At 48.4% G+C, this 21,168-nt stretch overlaps 1 long non-coding RNA gene across 1 annotated transcript in view; it reads right to left on the bottom strand.

Moving 5' to 3' along the window:
- Positions 1-11,032: 11,032 nt before the first annotated feature.
- Positions 11,033-21,168, bottom strand: part of LOC135902904 (uncharacterized) — a 65,753-nt gene continuing 55,617 nt past the window's right edge. The window contains exon 3 of the long non-coding RNA XR_010564641.2: positions 11,033-11,173. This is a non-coding gene — a long non-coding RNA (uncharacterized lncRNA). The remainder of the gene's footprint in view (positions 11,174-21,168) is intronic.

The raw sequence follows: 21,168 nt of genomic DNA, 5'->3' as shown, positions 1-21,168 counted from the left end.
GCGCGCGCCGGAAGGAATGGAAACAAAACGGAGCGACGAGAGGAGGTGCGCGAAGGGAAGGCGCCGTCGCAACGAGACGGCGTATAAGAAAGCGGGGACGCTGGCACGACGCAGGAGTTGCGTGTCTGTGGCTCTGTCTGTGTGTGTGCGCGAGGAGAGAGAGAGAGAGCAGGGGTTCGAGAGAAGGCGACTATAAAACTGAAAGCTGCGGAAGCTTCGCCCCGCGGTATTGCGAGTGCGCGGCCGAAAAGGACTGGCAGACACGCAAACACACGCGGCAACCAGGCACGCGAGAAGAGTTTGCGGCGCTCTGCAAAAAAGAAAGCGCGGGACAAGCCGGCGGAGGGCCCGTGCGATCGATCAGTGTGTTTCCCATTGTGACCGCTGAATGGCCACACACACAGAAAGAAAGCCCCCCGCTATGGTGGCGTACGCGCGCGCGCGCCTGCACGCGCGCTAACTCGCCGGAGCAGAGACAAGACGCGGGCGCCGCAGACGAACGACGCGTCCCGCCCGACGCTGTGCGACACCGCGTCGCCAAAAAAATAGCAATAAGAAAGAAAAAGGAGCACGTCGCGAAAGCGAATTACTCCCCAGACGTCATTAGCGCGGGTCGTCGCCGCTGTCGCACTTGCTGGTTGGCCGCGCGGTTCGCTGCGATGGCGCGTACCGAGACAGACACGCAGTGGCGTGAAACTCGTGTGCACTTGCCAGGTTACACTAGGCTTCTGTAGGCTTGGCTGTCACGCTCGAATTGCTTGACGGCGCGGGAAAGACGCAAGAGCACAGACGCAATAAAATCTCATTTAAAGAGGTCTGCCTCTACTTTGCTATTCATAACGGTAGCTATGAACCGTGTCATTACAGCACTCTTTTTGTACAGTAAGGTTATGGGCATTAAAAATGGGCTATTGAATTTGTACCGGGTCTTGTAACGTGGATGAGCGCCGATCTCGGAGGTAGTAGCGCATTGAAAGGCGGGATCGAACCGATCCTGATACCAGGGTCTGATACTAGCTCTCGCGAGGCTTTTAATTATGCAGGTTATAACTTGATCTTTGGCTATGTAAAAAGGTATGTGCGCGGCGGAGCAGCTGACAGGATGAGAGCTGCGATGAAGCGGGGGGTAGTAGCAGAGTGGTGTGACGTTGGGAGGCACGTGACGGCAGAATGAGCGGCGGTGGCGGCGCGAGTGTGCGGCGCGCGCACTACATCACATTGCGCTGAATGGAGGTGGTTGTAATGAAGCCGTAGCTGTGATGGGCATAAGTATATACGCGCGCGTGCTGCTATACAGCGATGGCTATGGCCTGCAACAACAACAACAACAACAACAACAACAACAACAACAACAACAACAACAACAACAACAACAACAACAACAACAAAAGAAGGGCGGAGTTAAGGTAAGCTGGGGGGCAGGCCATCCCAAATCACTGTTTCCGCACTCAGATAATAACAATAACAATAATGACAACGAACTTAAACAACTAAGGGAAGAGGATAAGGCTCTTGAGAACTAGAGCAGAGCAGGGAGAAAACAGAACAACTAGAGGAGGGAATCAAAGAACTAATCAGGGAACTGCGAGAGCAAAGGATGGGTAGCCTGCCGCGACAGCAAACTCCACCTCTAGCTATGGAGCAACAGCCACAGCAGCCGGAAAAGGGAACCGTAGAAATGCAAATGCAATCCTTTATCCAAAAAATGCAGGAGCAAATGAATTTAATGCAAAAAAAGATCGCAATGCAAGATCAAAGTTTTCGCAACTACATAAAAAATTAACATACGCAAAAGATAACAAATTAGGCTAGAGATAGACTCTATCACGAAAAAAGATTTGGCACCGAAAAACCAAAGTATAACAACAACCAACGATAAACCAACATGGCTAGACACAACACATTAGATATATGGCAGTGGAACTGCAGAGGCTACTGTAAAAAGCAAGGCCCGCTGCAGCAATTCATAAATTCACAGTTAAGTCCTCCTGACATAATCGCGCTGCAGGAGACAAACATCGTGCCGACGCTCAAGGAATACACGTGCCAAGAAAAAGATCGCACGGCCACCTTAATTAGTAAAAAACTAGTCGCCATAGCACGCGATGAAATTCTGGACACGCGGATAGAACACATCGTGACTGTGACACATCATGACACATCGAGATAATTCCAAAGAAAAAGAGAAAACAAAAAAGCATTTTTATCATAAACTCATGCAGTCCACCGCGACAAAATGACGGGGATTTTCAGAAACTTTTCATAGGAGCTAGCAAGCTAGCGAAATCCAACACCCTGCTTATATTAGGCGACTTTAATGCCGAGGGGCAGAGCTAGGGATATCAAAAAGACACTAAGAAGGGAACGCAAGTTAGCGACGCAGCAGAAATCACAAGCTGCACCCTCTTAACGGACGCAAACCAACCAACGCGCCTAGGCAACAGCCTTAGTCCCGACACATGCCCAGACCTGACATACGTCAGGGGAGCTAGGCAAGCCACGTGGGAGAATCTGCTGGAAAACCTGGGTAGCGACCATTACATTATAATAGCGCAAGTGTCAGCAGAGAACATTACATTATAAGAACGCAAGTGTCAGCAGAGAACATCAAGCGCAAGATAGGAACAGCCAAAATAACGTACTGGAACGCTTTTCGAAAAGAATGCAAGCACATCGAGCGGTGGGGGGGGGGGGGGGGGGGCAGATAACCTCCATAGAGGAATGGTGCAAACAACTTAAGGAAATACAACAACAATACACTCAGGAGGTCGAAAGGTCAGAGCAAACACCGGAGGTGGAGTCGCGACTCCTCAGGCTATGGGCGGCAAGGCGTGGACTAACCAAAAGGTGGAAGAAACAACGACTAAATAAGAAGCTAAAGAAGAAGATAGCAGAGGTTACCAAGGAGGCAGAGGAATACGCAGCCCAACTCACACGACAAAGTTGGCAAAAGTTCAGCGACTCGCTGAATAGAACCCTCAGCACCGCAAAGACCTGGCGTATCCTAAAGGCTCTAATGGACCCAACCAAGACCAAGTCAGAAAGTAACAAGGTCATCCAAAGACTAGTACACCAATTTGAAGAGACAGAAGAGCTACTGGAAAAAGTCCGTGTAAAGTGCTACGGGCAAGAAAAACCCGAAGCTTACACGGAGAGATACTGAGGCGAAGAAAACCCCGACCTAGACAGACCCGTCACCAGGGAGGAAGCTTTCGCAGCAGTTAAGGCATTGACCCGGAACACAGCAGCAGGCGCGGACACGATTAGGAAGGAACGCACTAATCCGCAACCTAAGTGATGAGGCGGTCACACAGCTGAGGAACTTCCTCAACACACATTGGGAAGCGGGGGCACTGCCAGAGGAATGGAAACATGCGGAAGTAGTTATGGTCCCCAAGCCAGGGAAAAAGCTACTAGTAGAAAACCTACGGCCGATATCACTCACTTCGTGCCTTGGCAAGCTGTACGAGCGAATCGTGACAAGGAGGCTACGACAATACATGGAAGACGAAGATCTGTATCCCCACAGTATGTTCGGCTTTCGCACCAAGTTATCAACCCAAGACGTTCTACTACAAATTAAAAAGGGGGTTCTAAGCAACATTCCCTACAACAGAGAAAACATAATAATGGCACTCGATGTCAAAGGAGCGTTCGACAACGTCAGCCACGCGACCATCCTCAAGGGACTGGACGATCTCAACAGCGGACGAAGAATCCACGGCTACGTGACAGCGTTCCTATCAAACAGAACAGCCACCGTGGGGTTAGGAGACCTGCGGACAGACAAGTTCCACACGCCTAACAAAGGAACCCCGCAGGGATCCCTGATCTCACCGATCCTTTTCAACATTGCAATGATTGGGATAGCCCGGAAGCTGGAAGAGATCTACGGCATACATCACGCCATTTATGCCGATGATATTACCGTCTGGACTAACCAAGGCTCGCTCAGCCAAAAAGAAGAACCACTACAAGCCGCAGCAACATGCAAAAATGTGTTAGGGAAAGAGGCCTCGCCTGCTCGACGGAGAAGTCAGAGCTCCTGAGAGTCAGAAGAGGAAAACGCTCGGAAGAACAAATGAGCGTCACCCTAGAAGGACAAAAGATACCAGAAAAAGAAGCCGTCAGGATTCTGGGAATGTGGGTGCAGAGCAATCAACGCTGCACACGCACCATAGACCTACTCAAGCAAGCGATGGCACAGGTGGCACGTATGATCACCCGCGTCTCGCAAAAAAGAAGGGCATGAAGGAGGAAGATACAGTCAAGTTGTTTAAGAGCCTCATAATCAGCCGGATTACGTACGCCCTCCCATATTACAACACAAGCAAAGGCGAACGGGACAAGGCCGACGCCATCATAAGGAAAGCATTCAAAACAGCGCTTCACCTGCCGGCCAACACCTCGACAGAGAAGCTGCTGGCCCTCGGACTCCACAACACGTTCGAGGAGCTCAAAGAAGCACAATTAAGGTCGCAGCTACTTAGACTCCAGCAGACTACCACGGGCAGAAAGCTCCTAAAAAAACTGGGGCACAAAGAAATTGAAAGAGAAGAACAAAGAACGGCAAACCTACCCGATGAGTATCGCAGCACCATCAAGGTAGGGTCCCTGCCAAGAACATGGACCCGAATTTACACACAGCCGGGCGGAATGCTAGGGCGAAGTATGTAGAAAAATATCTAGCAACCAAGGCGAACACGGTATACACGGACGCCGCAGTAGATCCTGGAGAACGAAGGGAAACAGAACAAAGAGTCGTCGCGGCAGGAATTGACTCAGACTATAGGGAAATCGCTTGTGCATCTGCACGGGATTGTACGGTAACCGAGGGAGAGGAAATGGCTGTTGCTCTAGCAGCTGTGGAGGGCTACCGCACAAATAGATCCCTTATAATTCTAACAGATTCCAAGGAAACATGCCGAAACTACATCAACGGCAGAATCGGTCAAAAAGCGCTCCAAAACGTCCTCCGCGCTGGCCAACAGAATAAACGCATTAGACACGCCATCTTTTGGGTACCGGGGCACACTGAGATTGAGGGCAACCAAAGGGTTGATAGGATCGCTCGCGAGCATACAAACCGAGCGGACCTAAACAGAGATCCTGAGGATTTCATGACAGTGATCCCAACGTACTCTGACATACTAAATTACCATAGAGGGACGAGGATCATATATCTCCCGCTCCACAATACACTCGCTCAACAAAAGGCAGTTTACTGGCGAAAGCTGCAGACAGGAACTTTCCCAAATTTACATATACTATGCAAAATGTTCCCAAGTCAATACAGGGACACATGCCCGTGGTGTGGTGCAATACCCACACTTTATCACAACACATGGGAGTGCAATACGAATAAGGCATTCCACGAAATAGAAAATCCGAGTGCGGAGCAGCGGGAGAGTGTGCTCTCCAGCGGCGACCCTAGCCTCCAACGGAGGCTGGTGGATCATGCCCGACGAGCAGCCACGCTCAGTGGTGCCCTGGAATAGGGGCGCCAATCATGCAGGCCGGAGATCGTCATCAACCAATAGAAGATGAAGACATCCGGACCGACCGCTGAATTACTCTATCTAGAGCAATAAAGTTTACTTCCTCCTCCTCCTCGCTTTACATCAATTCTAACATGTGTATTGGATATGAATATATCTTACCTTTTTCTTTCCCCCTCTTCGCATCCCGTTTGTGCTGTCCGCCATGACTGTAAAATTTACTGACCCAGCTGGTTCAGACACTTCCTTTATGTATTTAAACTCTTCAACAATACACTCAGCTTCTCTGATAAGTGCAGACGACGATGGTACTGTGGCCTTCGAGATGGCGCTGCGTCCCACGCTGTGCAGACGACGCGGACAACAACGGGGTGCTTTGTCGAAGACCATGTTAAACCGCAGTCGTTGCGGTACTCCGACGGAGTTTTACGAAGGTGTAAAAGTGCGCTTGGGAGAGGCGGTGTGCCTGCGCGTATCGCTTCCTTACACGTTGCACTGCGATGAGAAGGCCAATGCACGGCTCACAGCAGCCATTATATTCGTTTTTCCACGGTTCTACTTCCACGTGCAATGGGATCGCATCTTACGAGGGAGCTGAAAGTTCCTCGGCGCAGCTTGAACACCGCCTTCTCGTGCGCAGGCCTTGGCAGACGCTTCGAGCTGCGGCCCCAAAACCGGCCTTATACACTTTGTCCGCTTCCTACCAAGTAGCTCGAGTCCCGTCTTCTCGAGTTGCCGTCAACACGATTTTCTTCGTAGCTGCAAGTGCGAACTGATCTGTGGGTGAACTAACTAAGCTTTTTGCTCGTAAGTGCTCTTGGCCATTGACCGGAGACCTTCGTTAATAATACGTCTAGCATCAGTACTGGCTGGAATTGGTTCTTACGAACGCTGTTAGCGAAAGAGCTTTTAGTGAGTTTTGGCCCTGGTCTAGAACAGACCAGATCAGTACTGAATAAATCGAGCGATGGCTCGGGACCTGCCTGGGGAATCTTGTGAGCTGATGGAAAATGCGGCCGAGTACAGCACAATATGGAAGTTTGCACCTGTATTAAGTTCCAGAGTTACTGAAGTGCGTTTTCGAGCCTGTGAACGGGTCCAGTCTTCGAACGACGTCACTGCCTTGCGCCGGCGCTCGTCCCAAAATGTCCGTCGAACAAACTTTCGCTGACCATGAGAGAAAGGACGTAGATCACAGGGCAGAGATCGGTTAAGGAAGACACAAGAGCGTGTGGTCGGTATATAACCATACCTTCCGGCCAGTAAACGTTGACGTGGGTATTAAAGAAGAAATAAAAAATATATCAAACGCTGTTCGACACAGGGGTCACAGTGAGTCTTTTCTTGTGTATTGCATTTTTTTTTCTAATATTCGCCTCCCCAACGCCGTGCCCACCCTCGCTCCCCTACCCTTCTTTCGAGATCTTATTTTTCGTAAAGGTTTCATGAAATTGTAGAATGAGCCGAAATTCGCAAAATCATTACAAAAAAGTCGGCAAAGTCGGCAGGTACGGACTAAAACAATTCAGTCACGCATCTCGCACAAGCACCAAGCTCGTAAAATCATGGCGCTCTATATAAGCGGAGTGATGCGGACCCTATATGCAATATACGTCGGTCTGCCTGGTACGCTTTTAACGTCATACACGAATCTCGCCGAGCTTCGGACAGCCAGGCGCCACGATGCTTTCTTTCTTTCTTTCTTTCTTTCTTTCTTTCTTTCTTTCTTTCTTTCGTTCATTATTTTTTTTTTACGGAGCTGCTGTGGCAGCACATAGGGCTTCGGCGACGTGATATGCATGACGTGCGAGCCCAACGCGCCGTGCGAGAAAGCCCCCCTTCCCGGAAAATGAGGACGCAAGTCTCTCATCTCCCGAAAGCGTCCGCTATTCAAGCCGCTGTTGCGTGTAGAAAGCGGAATGATGTTGTGGCGCCCCGGCGACGGCTATTTCGTACACTACGACGCGTTTGGGAAATATTTCCGCCTTCACCTTGGAAATGCGTACATCAAATGTTGGGGGCAAAAAAGAAACCTATCCTTTGATCGCTGGAGCTTATACAAAGCGACGTACACTTCGTGCCTTGGGTGTCGATGCAAGCCTAAATATCGCCAATATTATATACTCAGTGCGTATTTATTGCTGAGAATACACTTTCTTCTTTTTTTTAAAGTTTACCCTGCGGCATAAAGCGTTTGGTGCGCTCAAATGATAAATATACGTGGATAGTAGGTTATGTTCGATGAAATGTAACAAGGATCTATGGTTACCCTAAATAACAAGCGCCTCAATTTCCGAGGGTGATTTTGTTGCTTTTTATGCTCGAATTTACCGCGTTCAGAATCGAGGAGAAAAAGGAGTGTGGAGATGTCGCCAGCACTAATTGATGAGCACAGCAGAAACTTTTGGGACATCTTCTTTTTTTAAAAGCTCGATGAAACCTACTTGTAGGCTGCTTATAGCACCAGCATTAGAGCTAAAACAAAGTCGTTTTGGAATTTTCTGAACTCGGGGAAATCAGATGCGCCGACGGAACTAATCTTTGTGTCATTAATGTTTGCTTCTTCAGGGAAACTGAAGACCAACTCTTTTAGTTACGTAGAAATGATTCACGTTCACCTGACCGGCAAGGGTGTTTTTGTGGTAAATATTACCTACGAAAAGAAACATACCGCGAGATCTGTGCTAGCGATGATGAAGTTGGACTTAACGTATAATGGTTTCCAGCAAGTACGGACGCGAGTACAAGAAGTAGAAACAGACAGGACAACGCTGGTCCTTAACACTTGCCTTAACAATATACTCGGTTGGTGCAAAACATGGGAAATGGCCAGTAATCAGGAAAAAAAATGTCCTAAAAAGACTACCAGATCTTAACACTTCCCGTCTCGGTTATTTCCTCTTAAAGGAAGTTTCAGGCCACAAATACCTGGGAGTTACTATCACAAATACCATATCTTGGAGCATGTTTATTGATAAAATATGCACGTGGGTCTTTGAAAGTATGTTTACTGAGACACAAGCTACGAAGCGCCCCTTCATGCACTTAACTAATCAGTTACACTGCTATGATCTGCCTCGCGCTTGAATACGCATGTGTTGTTTGGGACCCGTATACTGACGACAGTATCAACAAAATTGAACGAATGCAGAGAAGAGCCGGCAGATTCATTTATTCAAGTTACTCTCGGCATGATTCCCTTTCCGAACTAAGGAAAGATAACGCTACCCTCTAATTACGCAGAAAATCTAAGCAAATTAAATTTATATCCCTCGTAGTGTCGGAAAAGCTTGCTGTAGACCCTAACGGATACATGTCACCACTAACAACTAGAGTAACACGGCATGTCAAGCCGCCTTTCCTAACAACGTATACTTCGCAATAACCAATACGTTTAATGACTCGTTTTTTCCTAGAACTATAACCGAGTGGAACAGACTAAGAGATGTACCAAATGTCCACATTGAGTAGTCTGCTTGAAATATTGCGCATGTGTTCTTTGTATTGCCTGTGCTGCTTCATAGCCGTAATTATTTTCCTTGCCTACCCTGCTTGGGCCCGTTCAGGGCCTGCAGAAATAAATAAATAAATAAATAAATAAATAAATAAATAAATAAATAAATAAATAAATAAATAAATAAATAAATAAATAAATAAATAAATAAATAAATAAAATGCGTCCATTAACCGATTTCGGCTAAATAAATGCAAGAAGGATGATGAAAGGCCACTTGGCTCATTTAAATTGGTTCAATTTTGATCTTTAGCGTACTTCTTGCATTTAACTCCTACGCATTAACACAATAGGGCGAACAGCCTATTTGTCTACAGACAACATCCTAGAACACACATCGCCGTTCAGCGGGGTGCAATACTCTCGGGTTGCTATCGCATTAAAAAAACATATTTACGAGCCTATGTGATCACCACTGATTACAGGACATTTCCCCTCGAAGTGGTGTTGGGAGCAGAAGCAGCCGCCGACGCATATGCTTATGCCCATAACGAAGGCCTCTCTGGGCGATCTCCAATTACACGCTAGCTGATTCCAACTAGTGCCTGCAAATTTCGTAATTTCATCGCGCCACCTAATTTCCTGCCGTTCCCGACTGCACTTTCCTGCAGTTTGGCACCCATTCTGTGACTCTAACGGTCCACCGCTTATCCACCCTACGCATCGCATCGCCTGACCGGCCCCAGTTTCTTTTTTTCTCTCTTAATGTCAACTAGAATATCGGCTATCCCCGTTTTCTCTCTGGTCCACACCGCTCTCTTGCCGTCTCTTCACGTTTCGCCTGATACTTTTCGTTCCGTCGCTCTTTGTGCGGCCCTTAAGTTGCTCTCGGGGTTCTTTGTTAGACTCCAAGTTTCTGCCCCATAAGTTAGCACCGGTACAATGTAATGATTCTACAATTTTCTTTTCAGCGACGGTGGTAAGCACCCCGTGAGGATTCGGTATTGCCTGCCGTATATGTAATACGGCCCATTTTTGTTCTTCTCTAAATTTCCTTCTCGTTATCAGGGTCTCCTGTGAGTAATTGACCTAGATAAACGTACTCCTGCAAAGATACTAGAGGCTGACTGGCGACCGTGAATTACGGTGCTCTTGCCAGGCTATTGAACATTATCTTTCTCTTCTGCATGTTAGTCTTCAACTCTACTCTTGCACTTCCTCGGTTAAGGCGCTCAATCATTTGTTGCAACTCATCCTCAGCGTGGTTGAACAGGACAACGTCATCTGCAAAGCGAAGGTTGTTGAGATATTAGCCATTGACACTCGCTCATAAGGCCTTCCTGGTCTAATGACTTGAACACTTCTTCTAAGCATGCATCACTGCTTTAAAACACACTATGCTTTATCTGCCTTTATTGGCCTAAATTTCAAAGCAACACCTGTTTAAACGCAGAAGGCAGTACGAGTCTGCAAACGCGCATAGTCGCTGAGGATTGTGACATTTGTAACGCAACATTTTGTCGAAAATTACCAGCTTGCAAATTTACAAAGCCGTTTGAAGCCACAAGGACGAAGTTTAGGCAAATCATTGTACTACAAGTCGTTACCGCGCTAACTGAACCGTCATGCTTGCAGCTCGCGTAGACGGTAGCACCGCAGTTGCCTGTGGTAAATTCTTTTTTAGGTAACTCTACGCCACAGCTGTCTGCTTAGGCCTTGTTTGCACGGGCGAATGCGTGCGTCATTGCCTCCATATTCCATTTTTCTTTTTCGAATAAACTTTCAGTGGTTAGTTAAGAGTTCATTCTGTTCCTTGTTTCGTCTTCTGTTACTCGTGTCGCTATTTGCACTATGTTCAACGCTTACCAACTCGTCTAGTTTTACACTCCTACTATGAAGAAAAAGAAAAGAAGAACACGTTCCTTGGGAGCACTGGTAGAATAAATGTGATTGTGGTCGCCTCCGCGGCCCCACTTTTGCAAGAGGAGAGAGAGAAAAAAAAACGACAATAAAAAACATGGACCTCCTTTCACAAGCTGACGGGCAGTGCCTTGACCCACCTTTTTCATTTCTCTTTCTTCTTCTTTCAGCACGCACTCCCATCGCGAGAATAAACGGCGCACTTCTGCTCCGCGAGCTGTGAAGCGCTGGTTCCGACAGTGCCCGTCTTTGCCGTCTCAAGGTGCCGCCCGTTTCCGCTGCACTTGCGCCAGTCGTGGGGCTGGAGAAAAAAGAAAGAAAAAAAGAAAAGAAAGGCAGGGCTCTTCCACTGGGAAGACCTCCTCCCCCCCAACCCCCCCTCATCGCATGCACTCGCCCGCGTACCTTGCGAGAGCCATGTTGTTAGCGCCTTGGCACGCGCCCTCGCACCTGACTTGCGCGCTTGACCGACTAAATGCTGCACGCGAGCACGCCATCACGTAGAAGATGTTGTTTTAGAGCGATTGCTGTTGCGGTCACGGAGGGGTGGACGGGACGGGGGAGGGGGGGGGGACGAGGACTTTGCGGCAAAATGCAGGGCGCTTGCGTCTCTGCAGTAGCACCCCAGTAAAGAGCTTTATCGTATCCTCTAGCTAGCGCATTATATTAATGCGTGAGCATTAAGAATGTCAAAGGGGAAAAAGTGTGTGTGTGCGTGTGTGAAGTGCCAATATTCTTAATTGACTAGTTAACATAATTACGATAATCAGGTTCTTGCTTATTTCTCTACGGCGCACATTTCAATCTACGAATTATAGCCGATGAGTTCGCAAGGCGTATACGCGAGAAAACCATGGCCAGGCGGCGCTTCTGCGCCTCTTGACAGCGCCCCCAATGTGGAAACGTCAAGCAGCGCGGTCGCACCGTGGCGCAGTCTCCGCTTTGTTTACATTGTTTCGTCCGCGCTGTTCTTCGCTGCTTGTGCTCACGGTGCTCCCTTTTCGACGGCGGCAGATCGCCTGCTTACGCAACAGCGATGCAGATTGCAGTGCAGTTTCAAGAAGGTTGCCGACGCCGATAGCTTTTTGCGTGGCGGTAACCTCACGAAAGGGGAGCGTCTGCTCCCGCACGTGTATATACGGCGTTGAACAAATTGTGGACGATGATGTGATAGTGAAAGCCAAGTGCGTGTCACAGGTGTCAGACAAGATCGTATACGACGTCGAGCTAGAGGTACGCACAAAGCTAAGAAATTTAGCCACTTTTATTTCAATTACAACATAAGTCACTCTGGCAGTAGGAACTTCTGTCGTCATACTACTCGATGATTGAAAATCCATTGGGCTGCCTGCTGACGGTTCCGTCACTCAGAAAGGCATGTTCTGGAGTCTGTTTCACATGTGTCTTAGTGCTGCTCAAGAGCTGTGCCTCTGCAGTACGAAAGCACATGTCCTGGTGGTGCTGACTGCTGAGAAGACTGCGGTTGCCATCGGTCTGTTAGACGCCTCCCATTTGCATCGCACAGAAATGAGACAGCATATGTGCCTATTTGTTGTGGGAATTAATCACTCCCAATAATATGTTTGCAAGGGTAACGTTCCTGTGATTGTGTGCATATATTATATATAACTTGTAGTACCGCTACAAGTTATGGTACTTGAACACTGCCAGTTACGCCTTTTCGCCCTCTCTCGATCTGGTGCTTTCTTTCTGTATACAGGTGGGTAGATGGTAGGGATGTATGATGGATGCTGACTTAGATCCCTCTTGCAGTTGCCAACGAAATGGGTGCTGCAATTTCGCGGGATTTTTGATGGCTCCCAGGGAGTGCCATCAGCACTGCGACCCCAGAAAGAACACATGCATTAGGCACCAATAATCATGGCACTATACTAACGGGAAAGACCCTCTTCAGATCTTCAGCAACGTGACATAGCTTATAGCTCCTTATACCCTCTAAGCCTTAGGTTCAGCAAATCACAAATTAAGATGCTTTTTGGCAAACTGTACACGCCTTTAATATATAGTGATTCGGAGATGCCTGAAGCTTGTACTGCCTATTTCTTGTCACATAACATCACTGCATGGCACGAAGGGAACTGCATTATTATAAAGCTAACGCAGTAATGTGAAAAGTTGAGCGAAATGGAGATCAATAATCATACCGTGTTGGTGAAGCGGTGCACTCACCAGTACAAAGCGAGTGTTAGAAGCACAGCGAGTGTCATGTATTCTTGTGTCTGTCCGCCTTGTCCTGGTCAGTGCGCTGCTTCACCAGAACACTAAAGCAGTTTCCTTCCCAGAGTACACAAAATCCGAGAGCGCAACAGCCAAAACACACATCAACATTTTAAGCACTACATAGGGGCATATTGCCTTATATCATGCTGCAATAAATACTTAATGTATATCACGCCTTATTCAATGCAGATGTTGGAGTCATTGCAACTAATTGCATTAGTCAGCAAGGTATCTTTTCACTGCTCATGAGAATTGGCTCCTACAGACTGCTCCGCGAAATGAACCGAGACCACGGGCGCTATAACGTAAAACTATTCCAAACTTTTCTATTCCAATTCTGCTATCAGCACACCGCGATTGCTCAAAACTTTTTGGACCACCCCCACTTCGCCTGTCTGTCAAGCGACGTCACGAAAACCGCGATAGCTCCCCATCTGATATGACGTGTATACACTGATTATGTATAATTTTACCGAACAAAACAAAATATTTATTTCTCATTCGACGCCTTTTCGCCATTAGCCCTGGGCTATTGGTCAAAAGTTTTCGGGCTGCAGCCATTTCACCTGCCTCCCACGCGACATTACAAAATAGCGAAAACTTACCGCGTCAAAGTGACGCGTATACGTTAAAGATGCATTAATATGCCGAAAAAAACTGAATTTTTTTCTTAATAGCCGCTGGCTGCCCCGTTCCGAAAGGAATAAAAGATGGTTGCCGACGATCGCTACGGCACTAGCTACTCGCCCCTGCCAGAGAGCATGGGTTTATTTGGGTGTAACAAAACTTCTTGCGTGGCCACGTAACGTTTTCGAGAACTTTTGGCACGTTTACGACATCGTTCTGCCAACTCTTCTTTGCTGCGGATCCGTTTTAGCGTCATTCTTAAGCTTCCGTTGCATGCCGCCGCGATTGTTGACGAGACCGCAGCCTAAGTAAAAGAAAGCGGACCAATCGCAGGCGCCAGCACCAGCCTCTTCATCTGGTTATCGATATTCAGTGCAGTGGCTCGGCCCCATCGAATCCCTCTTCACTTGAGCATAGCCCTCGCCTCTTGTGAGCCAATTAGATAAGACAAGGCGCTCAGTGCAGGCAACTTTAGTCGTTTTTCAAGCAAACAAAAGTGACCTCCTTTGAAGAAGGGAAGCATTTGATTGCTTTGTTCAGACAGCCCTGCGGGTGACCACCGATGCTTGCGTCGGCGGTTGCGCAAATTTGACGTCAAGAGATTGGAATAAAAACATATTGGAATACTTTTACGTTATACGGTCCCACGTTAACCAGGGATTAACTTGGGACCAGCAGCACGAGGGCACGCATTAGCGATGCATGCCTCACCAAAGCAAATCAAGTTCCTCGTCGGGCGAGCAGCTAAAGTAAGCTCGCGCCTATGGCCGGCTACTACAGGAAACGAAGATTTTTGGCAGGAAGAGTGAATCAGGAAGAATGTGCAAGGTGGTAATTACCTTAAAGCATGCTTGGATATTGTGCACTTAGAAAGCATGGTCAAACAACAAACATAACGCGCACGTCTAGAGCGGCTGCTTTCCTATCTGCAGCTTACTGACGCACGCGACGACCACGGCTTGCATTAAATACGGTCTGCTATCACACAAGAGCAGCGCGCGGCCCCTTTCGTTACTTGCACAACTAGTAAGTTAAGTTGCAGCGTTTGGAAAATGGAAATAGTTCTCTTGAGCTCATCCATGCCGATCGCGAGGGAAGGCACAGTGCAAGCAAATACATTAGGGGGGTCTAAGTGCCAAAACAATGCCAAAACCACGACATCATTATGAGGCACGCCGTAATGGGGAGTCTCGTGAATAATTTTAACCTCCGAGGGTTCTTTGACCTGCACAAAAATCAAAGCACATGGTAACAAGGGTGTTCTTGCATTTCGACCCTATCGAAATGCGGCTGCCGTGGCCGGGAATCGAGCTGGCATCGTCGACCTTAGCGGGGCAACACGCATGCATTTACCGCTGACAAACGGCACATGTCACCACAATTCAACTGCGCGACACGACTAAACAAACGGCCGTGCGCTAAAAACAGGCAAATCGCTATTCCGCTTTCATCGAGCGGCCGTGATATTGCACGCGAATGCGAAAGTATGAGACTTACGAGACTCGGCACACTGCAGTTATCCATGCTTGTCGTCTGTCCTTCTAGTACCACTTCCACGGAAATCTGTAGAACTTCACGGGCGGCGTACGGCCTTTCGTGTTTTCGAGGCTGCTGTGGCAATCAACAACGCAGCAGTATTGCGTGCCACCTTTCCTAGCTGATGAGGTCGCACTCGACATCGCAGAAACCGCGCGCACGAGCGCTCCCGCCGTACAGAACACGGGCGTGCGCTAGCGCAGCGACGATCTTCGAAACTTCCATCGGTCCGCTAGGGGAGCATTCGGCGCTGGTGTCGCGCGGGCAAACCTTAGGTTGTCTCGTCTATCCACTTGGAACAAATTCTCTGGACTGCACCTGTGTCAAGATAAAAATTTTCAACGTGTCCGACGAAATGCATTGGTGTTCCAGTTACTTTTATGCTTCAACACATAAAACAAAGGTTTCCCAATAAAAAGTAACTGGAACGCCAATGCATTTCGACGGAAGCTCTAAAAATTAGTATTCCGAAACTGGTGAAGTCTTGAGAATTCGTTCCAAGTGGATACGCCTTCCGAACTCCCCGGCTACATTTCGTAGATGAAAATATGTACCGTAAGGTAATTAATGCTAGATGTTAATTAGCGTAATTATGCTATTTATTCAATTACTCATTCTGATTTTTTGTAGAAGTAATGACTGCTTCATCAAGTAATTTAATCTATGGTTGGAATTGTGCCATCTGCTGCAGGCAATCTTTAGCAATTTGGTGCAGCTTTTCTTTCTTTATTAAAAAAAAAAAAACATTCATAGGACGTGTGTCGACTGAGCTCCTGAAGAACACTTTGCAATGTGGTGGACGTGGCTTGAATCGTACACCCGGGAACTCAAAAAGGTGCGACGTAATGCTAAAGCATTTCTCTCGCATTCACCGCTAAACCACCACTGATTTCTTTTGCGCGAAGTATTTCAGGTGTGTACAAGTCTTTCATTCTCATAATTTCCACCCTTTTCCCGTGCTGCAGTGCAGAGCAGTCGACCGGGACGTTAATGAGTTGAACTTCTTTCCATTTAATCTCCTGTTTTTTTTTTCTCTCTCGTTGAGCAAGTGTGCCTGAAGGGTATAATATAGCTGCGACGTGTCTTACTTGTCACTCTTGAGGATGGATTGTCCCAGGCGAAACGTGGAAATAAGTCTTTCTTTTGTGTGTTTTTAAGTATAAACTTACTTAAACACTGATTATATATATATACGCGAATATATATTGCAACTTAACACATAAGGCTGATCTCACGCGTCCCTTCAAAATTAAAAATGAGTTTCTCTCTCTGTCCACACCCACAACCAGTTCGCGTTGAAGTTCTTAAATTGCCTATTACAGACAGAGAACAGTATTATTAATACAGCGAGTGGTCCCAAAGTTCAAGAATTGTTCAAGAGGTCCCGAACTTCCAAGTGCCTGCATACCTTGGGGGCCGCCGTCGCGTTAGCGCATCAGGGGCTACCCCCGCGTTTATTCTGCTTCGTTTACTTGCAGCCGCCCCACCGATGAGCTCTAAGCTATGCGGAGGGCCTCGTTACAGCTGTGCCCCCGGTTCGCGTGAATTTGCATGCAAATTTGCTTCAACACGCCTTCGGCGGGACATGGAGAGCCTGTTTCCGAAATGAAGCTTATTGGAAGTGGGCCTCGGACAACGAATTATATTCCCCAGCACGTATGGGCTACGACAACGACAAAACAAGTGTCAGGGAAGGAGAATCGCCAAGAGATGGGAGTTAGCTTCCATCTCCGATGCGCAGATCTTGTCCCCTGAATCGCCTCTCGTTTTAGGGAAATAATTCTGGAACGCTGGCCCAGAACTTTGTGAGCGTGGTAGTTAGATCTTTGAGGGCGTTCAAACACTTTTCGCGGGCATGTGAACTGCTCTCGCGAGTTGTTCTAGCAGTAGTAGAGTTCTTTCGGGGTATAGTATCTTCGGGCAGTGTCTCATGCTGCCACGTTAAGAATGAGAAGCGTGACACTGCCATAGTTGTCGGTGCGTTTATTTTCTTTACGTTTCACTCTTCGAATTTTTCCTTCCTTTATCCCATTTCCGATAATGGGCTGCCAACGTGACCTTGTTCTCTTTGACCTGCCTATTATTCCCGCTCTACCTCTCCGTTCCTGGATGTTCAAGTTGAATACAACGGCAAAGATGACCAATGCTTTTAGCCAGATAATCAAACCTGCATCGCGATTTCCCTTGCAATTCATGATCACCTTACAAATAAGGTCAGCTGCGTAAATGATACTTGTCCGTTGACTAGTCTTCTGAAAAAAAATTACCGACGATTACGTTACTTCCTAATGCGAAATTTGAGCGCAGCAAATAAGCTGTTTCACCTTTTCGATAGATTGAGGTAAAGAAATCGAGCAACACATGTATGCGCTATCACAGAATTTTTTTTTTATTTTTCACACGTATTCCTTTAACAAAGACTCCACTAACAGTTCTTGACAGTCATGAAGGAAGCTTTGTGGTCGGAGAAATAGACTGATATATGTTCGACTTGGTACACCAATGCTTGATTCTCAAAGACGAGATCTATACAAGTGCCTCGCGAGGTTGTCACAGCCGTGGGACGCGTTACGAGCGAGAGGAACGGGATGTTCTCCCGCATAAGTGTTAGGAAATTGCTGTTTGTCTTTATGTCAACATTAAAGTCCCCCACTACTAACATCGGTGTGGATCGATGGACGGTTAATGCGAGTTGCAGGAAGTGCACGACGTCTTTCGTGAGTGCGGTAGCGGACTCACGAAAGCGGTATCAGTCGGTCGCTGCTAGCGCTGGGGGGATGAAAGGGGGGCGGAGCTGGTTACGAGGCCGACGATAACGCCGACGACGACGCGAAACCCAGGAACGGACGCCAAAGAGCCATTTGTGTAGCCAGCCCTCCTCCACAGTCTCTCCTCCTCCCTTCCATCATCCTCCCTCGCCCGGAGAGCCGACAGCGCGCATGCGCGGTGGCGGAGCAGATTCGTCGGCGAGCTGGTTACGAGGCCGACGACAACGCCGACGCCGACGCCGACGACGACGCGAAACCCAGGAACGGACGCCAAAGAGCCATTTGTGTAGCCAGCCATCCTCCACAGTCTCTCCTCCTCCCTTCCATCATCCTCCCTCGCCCGGAGAGCCGACAGCGCGCATGCGCGGCGGCGGAGCAGCAGATTCGTCGGCGAGCTGGTTACGAGGCCGACGCCGACGACGACAACGCCGACGACGACGCGAAACCCAGGAACGGACGCCAAAGAGCTGCGCTCTAAAAAAAAAAAAAACATCCGGGGGCATCTAAGCACTGCTTACGAGTTGGGAGTGCGAAAGCATTAATGTCCAGTTGAACGCCACTGAGCGGTACGTCCTTCCGAGTTTTGCGCTGGGAGCAATGTTTTCGGGTTTTGCTGAGGGGTATTTTACCGAGTTTTGCAGGTCCGCTCCCGTCTCATTGCATCGGATCGACGCTTCTACACTTCACGCTTCTGTGCTAAATGTTCACTACGTTCCTCGGGGCTCACCGCCGCCGTTCGACGCCACCCGCTTCGCGTATCCCGAGGCAAAGAACGCTCGCGTTATGAGTCATACTTTGCTGCATGTCGAAGACGTTCTGTGTCACGTCAATCAAGCCCTCTGAGGCTTTGGTAGGCCTGCTATAGACGAGCGCACGCCAAGTTTCGCCCGAGACGCCAGCGCTCGTTTCTCCCCTGGCGGCACGGTTTCCAATCCCCCGGGGGTTTGCTTCCGCCGGTTCCCTTCGCTCGCGCTGAGCCAGAGGAGGCCAGGCAGAGCGCGCGCTGCACGCGAGAAGGCTTTCTCGCGCGCGCTGCACGCGAGAAGGTGTAGGTTTCCGTCGCCGCTTCCCTTCGCGGTCGCGCCCGCGTTCAGTTCGCGCTGCGCGCGAAACGTCTCTTGTTTGCGACGGCGCCTCTTCGGATGACCGGAAATTATTATTGTGTTGTTAACTGTCACGACAGCAATGTAAACATGAAAAGGTTGATGCCACCAGTGAAATTATACCGATTCACAAGAAAATGGTACGAAAGAAGCAGACGACAGACATGGATTACTGCGGTGCGCCGAGCGAAGTAAACATCTGGCAAACGAAGCGAGATCGTTTATTGATCACTCCTGAGTGTATGACGGTTTCTATATCTAACCCACGTGAAATTAATTACTCGGTACATAATCCTTTTATTCATACAAAAACTTTAAGTTCAACGAGTGCTTGTCCTGTCTTCTTTCTCGTGTTTCGTTTGTGTGTGCGCTGTCTAAGAATGGAAACCACGTCTGTTGTATGCGCTAGCAGTGGCCGAAGTTCACGCGTGCCGAGAAATTGAATATGTGCATGATGCATTGAACATGACCGGAGTTCATTCCCGCTTCACCACCGCACCGATCAATCGGGTTACTGGACGATACACACCCGCGTCTTGGTCGCACCGGCATTGCTGAAGCAGGAATGATTAATAATACTTTCAACTTCCGTCTCTTGAGTACTGTTAAAAAATGACCAAGCTGTCTACATTGCTGCCTCTATTCCATATTGTAGGGGACGTACTAGTTAAAGTTGTGTGCGCATGTCGTACTTGTGCTATGCAGCGATATATCTTGTTTATTTCCGCACAGTGTCGATAGAAGTCCGCTGTCGCCATCAGAGACAACACGGATTTGTAGCAAACATAATGTGAGAAACTGCAAAAATGACTTTAGCTCATAGGTGCCGTATGTATGTGCCGCATCGTATGTGCTGACGATTTTTCCGGCGGCACATACGATGTCGTTTCCAATTACCTGCTCAGCGTCCCTTACATGGTTAAGCAGACGCTGCCCTTTCGCCGCATTGCAGCCATAAAAATAATCGTCAAGCGTACCGATCTTCTTAAAGGCAAATATAGCGTGTGCAGTTTGTTTCGCACTAAGGGGAAAACTCGGAACGTATTGCATCGCGATGCGGCAAGCAATGGAGTCGTGCGGCGGCAGCAGCTCGAGCAGGCGCACACGCTTGAGGGGCGGTGTCGTGATCTGCGTCGTCTGCTACGGCGGCGCGCGCTGGCCGCATTTTCGGGAAGCGTGGTACTGTCAGGGGCAGTGCACCGATTTCATCGGTACTGCGGGAACTGAGCTGATATTCTTTACTAAACGTTGTGCGTCGCCACACTCTGATCCTTCATTGGCGCTAATGGAGTTCCACAAACTTCTTTTGACAACATGGTTCATTTGTTCTTTCGAAAGGCCGGAGTACTGAGCGTGTGCACGTATATTTCTTCACTGTGTGTGCTACCGTAATGAGCAGCGACAAAACGCACCAAGATGTGCGCGCAACGTGCTCAGTCTTTGTTTGACTCGAAAGGAAAACAAAGCACTCAACAATGGGAGTCGAACACGGTGAAACAAACGACACGATTAAATGAACGTTTTAGGTTCAGACAATGAGCTGGAAGTGATTTTTCTCGATAATCATTCGCTACACCAGACAGACCCTGCCCGCCGGTGGGGAATTGGACACGTCACGCTCGGAACTTCAGTTAGTATCTCGTCATGTCCCCAGCGGCAGCGATGACAGCGCTCATCCTGGAAGGCAGTGAAGTGTAGAATGACTTGATCAGGGATGTGTTCATTCGCTGCACGTCTCAGTCACTGACGATGGTGGATCGAAGCCTATCCTCGGGCGACTGATAGAGGGGATGTTGCGCCAGCGATACTTTCAACGAGCCCCAGACATTTTAAATGATGTTGGCGCCCGGGGATTGAGGCGGCCGCTCCAAGAGAGTGACTGCGCGCTCTTCTAGCAGTTCTTGCACAGCACGAGCAGTGTAGATCGGCGTCCTATCGCGTTAGAATATATAGTCGCCTTCCAGAAACGGGCCGTCAAGAATGTATGGAATCAGTACGTGGTCTATGACTGCCATGCAGCG

Source organism: Dermacentor albipictus, chromosome 3 (genome assembly GCF_038994185.2).
Source record: "Dermacentor albipictus isolate Rhodes 1998 colony chromosome 3, USDA_Dalb.pri_finalv2, whole genome shotgun sequence".
Lineage (NCBI taxonomy): Eukaryota > Metazoa > Arthropoda > Arachnida > Ixodida > Ixodidae > Dermacentor > Dermacentor albipictus.
Note: the sequence above shows the minus strand (reverse complement) of the source record. Positions and strands in the feature narration are given on the sequence as shown.